Source organism: Saccostrea cucullata, unplaced genomic scaffold (genome assembly GCF_032062105.1).
Source record: "Saccostrea cucullata isolate Sc308-1 unplaced genomic scaffold, CSIRO_AGI_Scuc_v1 ctg52, whole genome shotgun sequence".
NCBI lineage: Eukaryota > Metazoa > Mollusca > Bivalvia > Ostreida > Ostreidae > Saccostrea > Saccostrea cuccullata.
Genome location: NW_026931531.1, coordinates 153,622 through 165,636, shown reverse-complemented (window position 1 = coordinate 165,636; position 12,015 = coordinate 153,622).

Below are 12,015 nucleotides of genomic sequence, written 5' to 3'. Positions count from 1 at the left end.
TTAAGGCTTATTTCTTATGGCATTTTATATTTTGTTTACAACTTCTGTATATCTTCATCTGCTGTGAAAAAAATATTTTGTAAAAAAAATACAAAAAATAATAATAACTTTATACTAATAACTTTTTTATTCTTAGAAATTATTATCACAGTATAAATTGAAAATAAGCTAGAATTGAATTCCTCAAATTTTCCTCCAGTTTTAAAATAGAACAACAACAACGCTTCACGTGGCATTTTATTAAACTTCTCAAGAAAAATGTAAAATTTTCCAATTTTAATTTCGATGTTCTATACTTACATTTGATTCATTCAAAAATTATCACTTCTTTGTGGAGCTAAGTCACTTATTGTAAACTTGCTTTATTTCAGAAAATCGGATTGGATAGGACAACGGGCATCTTCTCCATTTCATTAACAATATAACAACAAGGTTGTAATTGTTAACAATGGACCAAAAACTTATTATAACATTTTTTTTTCAAATGATATAATTTATATTTTGTGTACTAGTTGTACTAATAACATACTTGGCTCAGAAAACACACAAACGTTACAATCCAATACACAACACCGTTGCTTCTTATAAAAACAAACAAATGTGAAACTCTAAAAATCAATAGAAGGGCGTAACATATTAGAACTGAACACACCCGGCTCTTCACTTTTGTTTACTCTCTATTGTTATCAGTGATTTTGTTTTTAATGGGATGGAATAGTACGTTCTTCAAATACGCACGGATTATCTGTCTAAAATATTAGTAGGATATTTATTTCCATTCTTATGTCGACACGGTATATCCCAGTGAGCTCAAAATAAAAGATATCACAGAGCATGACGCATCTGTTTCATATTTGGATATTTTACTAGAAAAATAAGTTAATGATGATTTAACAACCAGCCTTAATGATAAACCTGATGATTTAAATTTTTCAATCGTCAACATTCTTTACATGTAGCAATATACCTTTATAACCTGCATTCGGGTTTTATATCTCTTAGCTTATTCGATAAGCAAGAGCATGAGCTACGTATGAACAATTTTTAAAACGAGGTAAGTGATGAAAGTAAGTAGATGATACAAGAAAATAACAGTAGTCTCATCTTAAGTCGTAAATTATAAGATCGATACAATGCAATTTATCATCGAGAGGGCACATTATATTTAGATTGTTAAATTAACCCTCTATGAAATAATGTTCAAGCTCACTGCCCATTAAACGATACAAATTTTGGAGCACAGCACACTAGGACCTCTAAAGCATCAACGTTTGGATCAGGTGCCATGGAGGAGTGAGCATACCCTGCTGACCGATCAAAACCCGACGTGTGCTTTTTGTCAGAAAAAACGGAAAAATCAATCGTCAATTCAGTGTGTAAATAATGGTTTAACAATAAGTATGAAAAACGTCTGTCAGCATTTGACTCAACAATAAATTGAACTTGCTGCAATGTCATTGCATCGACCATAGAACTTAAGAAATGATGACTTTAAACGAGACTGCTGATACTCTTGTTTTATCAACTTGTTTGTCAATAATGTACCTCCATATAGAAATCTTCATTCGTAGAGCATGCTATTGCGTATCGAATGAACAGAGAGATATAAACCCCAAATGCAAATGATAAAGATCCATAAAGCAAGGGATGTTGACGATTGAAAAGTTTGTCTTCACTTTTATCATAGAGCTTGGTTTCAAGTAAAATATCTAAATATGAAACAGTTGTATCAGACTCTGTAGTATCTTTTTTTCTCAAGCTCACCAGAACATATCGTATCGGCATAAAAATGGAAATAATCATTGTTAATTCACAATACGTCGTCGATAAATCTAAATCTTGAGTTGAAGGCTACAACAAGTGATTTCTTCTTTTCACGTATAAGATTTTGGATAAATTCTGCTTCATATGAATACAAAAAGAAAACTGCTAATAATGGGGCACAATTGGTACCCACGAGAATTCCAATATGTAGTTGGAAGACCTGCAGGTCCCCAAAAACTAAACATATATTGTCAATAAGAAACCCAAGCATTTTTTCGATGTCAACTTCAGAGTACAATCAGAATGTCGTTTTTATAATATAAATACATTTTATAATATATATAATTTGGCAAATGACCAATGACAAGGTAAGTAAATTTACAAGTTCCACTTTCATTTGAAAAAAAGCAGCTAAGTTGAATAAGCACATGTAGAATTAAACTTTTGTTCTTCTTAACTACAATTTATAAAATGAGCCTTCAAACAAGGACTACTAGTATTTTGTTACCTGCTTTTTCAGCAGGGACCAGTACGTACTGATCATGTTATCTATCTAATTCTTTTTTCAACTCTGGATTATTTAATACAGAAGGATACATGGTTTTCATATTGCCCCTCAATCTTATAATATAATTATAATGATTTTCTCAATTGATTAATGTTGTCGATTAATTTAAAGCTACATTTTTTTCTCCTCATTCGGAAGGGTTTGAATAAATTCTTCCTCAGAAATATATTAAAGTCCGTTGGTTGATACAGAATAAAAATTAATATTCAAGAGATCAGGTCTTGAAATACTACATAGATAAATAGGAAACTTTCGTATCCCTTTAATATCTTCTTTACCCCCCGTTCACACAGAGCTGCGACTCTACGATCATCCCGATCAAGCCACGATCTGAAAATTTTTTGGATCGGGGCAGATCGCAGCCGATCGGCGTCTAAATAGAGCAATTTGGCAAATTATGGTCTTCGTTACGACCGCACTACGATGTCCCTACGTCAAACGCGCTGCTAACACGCTTCTACTACGATGTTACGCAGACCGTTGCCGACAAGCAGCCGTGTTTACTGCGTTTACGCTACGTTGCCACTACGACACTGAAGACCATACTACGACGCTACACAGACCTTTATGACCGTACCGCTATGTCGCTACGGTGTTGCCGAACATATTAAGATTGCATTACGCTTCTAGTACGATTTTGGCGATGATGTAAATATATCTTGCAACCGCAGATTTTTGTAGTACTATTTTAGCGATGATACATATCTTGCGACCGCAGTTTTTTTTTTTTTTTTTTTTTTTTTTTTTGCGGGCTTTACGACATGTTTTACGGGCATTTTCAATTGTAACTGTAACAAGATGTGAAAAGTCTCAGTGGCAAATTATCATTAAGTATAGTGTCACCCTTTACATGTAGTTTATAGATGATGACTGGTCAAATATCAGCGCTATAAGAACAAACTCATTTCTACTAGGTCGTGATATGATCGGCGTAAGGTCATTGTAGGTCTTTGTAGGATCTTCAGGAACGTAGAGAGATCGTAGTGAGAACGTAGTTTGAACGTAGAAGGAGCGTTGTATGAGCGTACTTGGTAAGTTCCTACGCTCTTACGGAGCTTTTACTACGATCACGAAGGTCTCTCTACTATGCTTCCGCGCTGCTTGTACGATTGCGGCGCTTCTACTACGCTCTTTTTACGACTTAACCCCGATTCTTGTTGGCCACGATCCCGCTACGCTTGTTTTGAACATGTTCAAAATAAGCGTGGTGAGAGCCTAGAGCTCTCCGATGAAGACCCTACTGCGATCATACTACGCTTATGACGACTCCACGACGTTTCTCCTGCGATTTGACACGATCGGCTACGCTTTTGGCCACGCTTTGATCGTAGTAGAAGCGGTGTCTATGTGTGAACGGGGGGTTAGAGTACTATATGTCTAATCAATTAAAGAAATATATAAACAAACTCTTCTTTTAACATAGATCGACCTCTCGGCGTATTTTTATAAAGTTAATTAATATCAGTATTAAGTGAAAAATCATTTTCTTTCCTAATTCTAAATAAAGCATTTATTTGCAGTTTCATGGCGACATTATTTTGATTATGTATACTGAAGTACAGCATTCTACCAAATGTACATGTACACTGCATATGATAACAGAACAATATCATGCATCAAATCATACAATTTTTATTAATGCATGTACATGTTCTTTGTCGATGTTTCAACAATTTGATGCTTATACTCATAGATAAACTGGGATACCCAAACTTAATTAATGAACGTATTGTTATGTATTCCGCATGCATACAGCTGTACTAGAGTATTCCCTCTGAAATATCCCTATACAATGGGATATAATTAAAACTAATGAAATAAGTGCACCATTTAACATTTTAAAAAATATCAAAGAATCAACTGTCAAAAAAAGACAAAGTTTTCAAAATAAAAAAATACATGAACATTGCTTACAAAACAAAGTCAATTCCAAAAACCATGCAAAGTCGATCCGACAGTGCCACAAGCCCACAATCATGATTATTTACATTATTCGTGTATCTCAATATACTTACATGGATATAGAATGACCTTAAATTATCAAGTTGAAATATATTGCCTTGTATCATTATGTTTTAAATTTACTATGTGGCAGTCAATTCAAAATTTACATGAGAATTGTCATGTATAGGGAAATTGCTAAAACATTTATTTCGGTGTAATAAGTTTGCAATAAAGTTGATAACATTGAATGAAAGAAAAACTATAGAAAAGGTAAGAAAAGCTCAAATAAACGTATGTATAAAAACCAAAATCAACGTTGAAATTGACATCTTTAAACTCGAAAAAGACAAAAAGCCAACTTTAAAGGTCGACTTACCTACAACTTTGCAATAGCTTTTACATTGTACGAACTTTACTCAATGCCTATAACCTTAAAATAAGGGTGATTCAAAAAAAGCAAAACTGAGTGAAAACTTTTTTTTTAAAATTGCTTTTGATCTTTTGAAAATGTTTATTTCAATATTTCCAACCATTCCAGACAGGTGTAAACATTTATATTTGAGTACAACATATTTGCATGTTTAATTTAAAGTGTTTGTTCATCAATTAATTTTAGGCTTTTAAAAAGATTTTTATAAGATAATGAAAATCACCGTACTTAATACAAAATCAAACAGCTTTATTAAGAATTCACATCTTTACTAAAAGCGTGTGCTTAAAATTGAATAATCTTTTAATCAGTTTTTAAAATCTAATTATTAGATAAAATAATATTATTGTATAAAACTTTTTTCTAATTATTTTCCAACAAAAAATCTATAAAAATTCTTGAAGTTAATGAAACACGGATATCCATGGTCTCGTTTAAAGTCATTTAGCATGCTTGATGGTTGATAAAAAATCTCGTCAGCAAAATCTCTATTTAGTTAAATCAAAACTGATTGATGTTTTTCATACAAATTGTTGAGCCATTATTAACACGCTAAATTATCTGCCTATTTTCCGGTTTTCACGATCATAACAGGTGACACGCGGCGGTCGTGGCCGGTCGGCAAGGGATGTTCACTCCTCCACGGCACCTGATCTCACTTCAGATTTTTACTTCTTGTTTGCAATAGACAAACAATGAAGACTGTTAAAATGTAAAATAAAACACCTGATTTAACATTATTTTTTCTATGATATGCTGGTATAAAAAGGTTTGAAAATACAAGCTTTTTCTTGATATACAATAGTTATTTGCATTTATTATTATCTTATATGTTTAATTTTTCTTAGTAAAATATGTCATCTGCACACACAATTTTTGCTTGCTTTGGAATAAATGACCAGGAAGCTAATTCAGAGTTCAGTTTTATAATAGCTATCTGAAGGAACATATACAGACTGATCTCTTTGTATTCAATAATGAATGAAAGTACAGCTACATTCGTGCTTCCATTTTGAGGTTTTACTAGTATATATTATTTTATAATCAGTAGTCTATACCTTGCCTTCATTCTGTCAGAAATCAATCAAACAACATCAAAATACTTTAACCATTAATAAAAAACCCACACAATAGTTTTTTTTCTTTATTTGCTTAAAACATGCATGTATTTTATCACAATTATCTTACAATATACAAAGAAGAATGAGAATGGTATGATTCCGAAGAAGCAAAACTTATAAAATGTTTTACTTAACGTAACATAAGCTGCATCTTTGCTATATTGTAATCAACGATTTAAATGAAAGAAAATAACATTTATAAACTTCTATTCTTTATTTTTCCGACGAAAGAACTGTTATTATGCTTTGATTGATTGATTGTTGTTGTTTTACGTCCCTCTTGAGAATTTTTCACTCATATGAAGACGCATATGCAAGAGCATGCTCTACGTATGGGCAACTTCTTAAACGAGATAAATTATTGACAAACAAGTTGATGAGAAAAATATTTGCAGTCTCGTTTAGAGTCATGATTTTGTAAGTTCCATGGTCGATACAATGACGTGTCAGCAAATTCAAATTTTCATTGAGTCAAATGCTGACTGACGTTTTTCATACTAATTGTTAGTTCATTATTTAAACACTGAATTGACGACCGATTTTTCCGTCATTTCCCGATTTTGACAAGGAGCACACGGCGTGTGTGACCGGTCAGCAGGGGATGCTCATTCCTCCATGGCACCTGATCCCACCTCTGATGTTTCGGAGGTCCTTGTTTGCTCTGCTCCTATTTTGTATTGATTTTTTTGGACTTTGATCTTGAATACTGTTACTGTTCGTTATCTCTTTATCATTCACTATGCTTTGATTGAATCAAAATTACATCATTGTCGTATGCTTTGATTGAAGCAACATTACATAATTGTCACCATGTTCCTATTGATTTCTTATATAATTCATTACATTCCTTTGTAGAAACCTTTCTTCTGAAAGGCAAAATTATTCTTTTTTTTTTCAGTCTAATTAAATAAACTGGTTAAAATTACATATACAGATTTATCATAACAGCATACTTTAACAGCAAAATTTTTTTCTTCCAAAATGCAGCTCATATTGCATTAAGAGTGCTGTTGATTTAAAAAAAAAATGTTTATTACAATATTTCCAATCGTTTCAGACAAATGTGTAAATTCATATTCGAGAACGAAATACATGTACACGTATGTCTAATTTATATTGGTTTGTCCTTGAATTAATTTCAGAAAGATTATAAAAACACTTGACTTATTCTTATCACAAAGAATCATTGTCGTCTATCTAATACAACATCTTACAGGTTTAATAAGTATGTACATCCGTATTGTAACATCCTTTCTTTTTTTCTATTTTTCCTTTAATAAAATGTTTAACTTATCTTTTAATTAAGTTAAATTAAATTTAAAAGCAAAGTATTACGAATTAGCAATGAATTTGAATAATAGTGAAAGTTTTTTTGCAACAAAATATCAACAGCAATTACTGAGACCTTTTGAGAAACTAATTTGCGTCTGTTTAAATGAATTGCTCTTATTTTTACAATTCTATGCATATTAAAATAACATTACTTGTTACTTCACAAAATCTTCATGTATTTTTAAAGAATTTATCAAATCATAGCACATACATGTATGTAAAGAATGCGGAGATAGTCCTCTCCATGTTTAACATGAAAAAATACATAACGATTAGAACAAGAAATTTCCCACCATGTATCGGTGATAATCTTTCTGCATCTGACATTCTGAATAATTATTCAATTATTTTTAAACTATCAAATAACTTCTCCAGGTAAAATTAATCTTAAATTTATAACAGCCTTAAGTGCCTTTGTATGGTTATTTTAGAATTTCTATGCCTTTTTATTTACAGTATGTATAAGGTTAAGAAAATTAATGAACAGTAATCTATCTTTAAAAATTCTCTTAAAAATAAATATCCATGAAGACAGCATAAAACACGAATCCCTGGGAATTCCAGAGGAGGGATCAGGTGCGTAGGAGAGGAAAGCATCCCCTGTTGACCAGTCACGCCCAACGTGAGCCCTATATATAAATTGACCATGATGTATTGCATAGTCAAGCGCTTTACGAAAAAAATGCCTACGTGCAAGTCCTTGTGTGATTTACACATCAATAACTCACAATAAACTTAAAAACTTTCCTTATAGGACCTATTTACATTTTGCATGTCTAATGGCACCAAAATATACTCAATGGTTACATTTCTTGCCTAACATAAGTATAAAACAAGTAAGCCAAAATAGGGTCCAATGATAGGGTACGAGGGGTGATCAAAAAGTTCGCGAACTGATTGAATAACTTCCAAAAAGAAACAATTTGGTTTCAATATTGATTATATTTTAGATTTAATGACATCTGCCTTTGTTCTGTTCTTCTATATGCGATCACGTGACCCCTTCCGAAGCGTTCTGTCACAAAAACTGAAATTTTTTTCCGAGTTTTATATTTCTTTACATGTACGTTAATTTTTATTACAAGAACAATACTTTTGTCGGAAGAAGGATATGGAGATAACGAACAGTATTCAATCTCAAGTTCAAACAGTAAAATTTGGAGGTCTTTGAAAACAAATTGCTTAATTAACAAGAGGCCCACGGGCCTTATAGGTCACCTGAGCATTATGCAACAACTTTCCAGTTATTGAATTTGATTCATGTTTAAGCCAGATGCTATATGGCATTCACAAATTTGAAAGAGGCACCATTGATCATCATAACAATACACTTAGCAGTTGCTTAGCTTGGTTACTGAATACCCATATGCAGTGTAGGGGAACAAAAATGCATTCCAACTAATCAGTAATGTTCAGCAATAATCAGTAGTGCCCCTAACACTGTGACATAAACCCCTGACCCTAGGTCCACACATTGCACAAATTTTAAAAAGACACCCTTAAAATTGCCTATCAAAAAAATAAATAAATGTTTTATAAATACAAAGGAGCAGATTTCAAAAATTAATTCATTTTCAGTATATAAGTAGAACCCTTGAAATTCACAATTCTGCAAGATTAGGGCCCTTGTTCATCATACCTATATAGGTACTTAGTCTGCTTCATACCCAGAGACAGACAAAAAAAATTCAAAAATTTAATGTATTTTCACTATATAATCAATAGAGCCCCGCCCTAACACCAGAACCCCTGACCCTGGGGCCATAAAATTCATTATTTTAGAAAAGGAATTCTTGCTCATCATAACTATGTACTTAGTTAGTTTATTTAATTCCTAGGACCAGAGAAGAAGATTTTCAAAGAATTCATGTATTTTCAATAAAATCAAACGAGCCCTGCCCTAACAACAGAACCCTTGACCCTGGGACCATAAAATTCACAATTTTGGTAGAGGCACTCTTGGTCATCATAACTATGCACTCAGTTAGTTTATTTAATACCTAGGAGCAGAGAAGAAGATTTTCAAAGAATTCATGTACTTTTACTATATATTCTATAGAGCCCCGCCCTAACACCAAAACCCCTGACCCTGGGACCATTCAATTCACAATATTGGTTGAGGCACTCTTGCTCATCATAACTATGCACTCAGTTAGTTTATTTAATACCTACGAGCAGAGAAAGAGATTTTCAAACAGTTCATGTATTTTCACTATATAATCAATAGATTTTGATCCTAGGGCCATAAAATTCACAATTTTGGTTGAGGCACTCTTGCTCATCATAACTATGTACTCAGTTAGTTATTTAATACCTAAGGACAGAGAAGAAGATTTTCAAACAATTCATGTATTTTCACTATATAATCAATAGAGCCCCCCCCCCCCACCAGAACCCTTGACCCTGGGGCCATAAAATTCACAATGTTGGTTGAGACACTCTTGCACATCATAACTATGCACTCAGTTAGTTTATTTAATACCTAGGAACAGAGAAGAGGATTTTCAAACAATTCATGTATTTCACTTTATAATCAATAGAGCCCCCCTAACACCAGAACCATTAACCCTGCGGCCATAAAATTCACAATTTACGTTGAGGCACTCTTGCTCATCATAACTATGCACTTACTTAATTTATTTAATACCTAGGAGCAGAGAAGAAGATTTTCAAAGAATTCATGTATTTTCACTATTATAATCAATAGAGTCCCCCCCCCTAAACACCAGAACCCTTGACCCTGGGGCCATAAAAATTCACAATTTTGGTAGAGGCACTCTTGCTCATCATAACTATGCACTTAGTTAGTTAATTTAATATCCAGGGGCAGAGAAGAAGATCTTTAAAGAAATCATGTATTTTCACTATACCCAGCAGGCACGCAACGTTGTTTCAACGTTGAAAGGAGGTGGAATATAGGTTGCAACGTTGATCAACTATATTTCAACGTTGTTTCAACGTTGAGGTTTCAACGTTGAATCCTCAACCTTTTTTCAACGTTGAAACAACGTTGAAGCTGCAACATATTTTCAACGTTGAATGTTCGTCGATATTTCAACGTTGAAACAACGTTGAGGCTGCAACATATTTTCAACGTTGAATGTTCGTCGGTATTTCAACGTTGAAACAACGTTGAAGCTGTAACATATTTTCAACGTTGAATGTTCGTCGATATTTCAACGTTGAAACAACGTTAAGGCTGCAACATATTTTCAACGTTGAATGTTCGTCGATATTTCAACGTTGAAACAACGTTGAAGATTCAACATGTTTTCAACGTTGAGTATTTTCTGATATTGTAAAGTTAAAACAAGGTTTAAAGATGCAAAGTTGACTGACTTGATTTCAACGTTGAAACAACGTGCAAGATGCAACATATTTTCAACTTTAGGAAAGTTAGGAAAATTTAGCGTTGAAAAAAATAAGGGGTAACGAATATTGAGCACTTTAGTTTTTAAGTTCAAAATATAAAGGTGCCTAATTTAACTCTAATCCATGCGATTTTTCGCAATATACACAAAGCTGTATGCATTGTTAGAAAATTTTATATATATAATAATAATGATACTTAATAAATGAAACGCATGCATTATAAATTGATTTACTCAAAAGAGTTGTGCCAATAGCTATTACCATTATAAAATTTTAAATATGAGTTTAAATGAAGCATGGCATATACATTTAACACTTCATTATAATTATGTTTCAATAAATTGTGAATGCTATTTTTTGACATATATTTAAAAAATATGTCAAATATAAGCTTTTAATAAATAATTTAACATCTTTATCCAACATCTCACTGTAATTCCATGTTACTATAAAAGTAATAATAATAATTATTCAGAATTAATGTTGTTAAATTAAGACTCATATGGATCCGTGCCGTATACTCTTGCACAGATTATACGTATACAGAGCGAATCTAAGAAGTGTTAAAGCTTATTTTATTAGATTGTGTTTTCTGTGTATTAATTCTATAATCATTCTTTTCACAAAATATAAAAAAAAAATCAAATAAAAACATAAGAATTTTCACACTGACAATTAACCCCAGTCAAGTTGCATTACTTAAGATCCACTCCTCAAAAACCTTCGAGATACATGTATCAGATAAGGAGTGCCTCTCGCTTAGTTGGTCAGTTTCAGTGTCAGGATAACCTTGTTATGCAATTTTCTTGCTGGTCAGAGTATAGCTGTTTGCAGCTTATCTAGGTCAAAATTTGAATTCAACTGATGGACAAGAAGTGTGCGTTTCTTTGCTGTTCATATTTCATGTGTTTTTCAAGCTATATACACAAGGATTAAGGCTGGAATATCAACTTCTGCTCAGTAAGTATTATGTCCTTTTCATGAATTTAAGAAATTCAGTTTTTTAGTATCTGTCCCTCATTTAATTCTTGTTTTATAAGTATATTTGAAATCTGCGTGAAATGCACATCCTTGGTTGTGTTATGTGTTTTATTGATATTCATTTGGTTATGAAATATAAGCTAGTATACTAATAAATTATACAATTAAACTGATTGTAGTTCGCCGTATGGTTCAATCAACCAGTTATGCAGGGAATATTGAATGTATAGTCAGCCTTGATTGCATCAGATTCTTCTCCCGTGAAAATTATATATACAAAGGAATGCAACATTTTGTAAGTACACTATGTATATGTACATGATGTATGTCTATAACATTTTTCTTTAGTAATAATTATTTAAAAGCATACTCATACGAATTTTAACATAAAGGCAACATTAATTCTTTTAATCATGTTAATTAAATCCAAGTACCGGAATATATTCCTTTGTCTGACTTTTTAAATCATTCATGTATATTTATTTTTATCATTTGATATAACG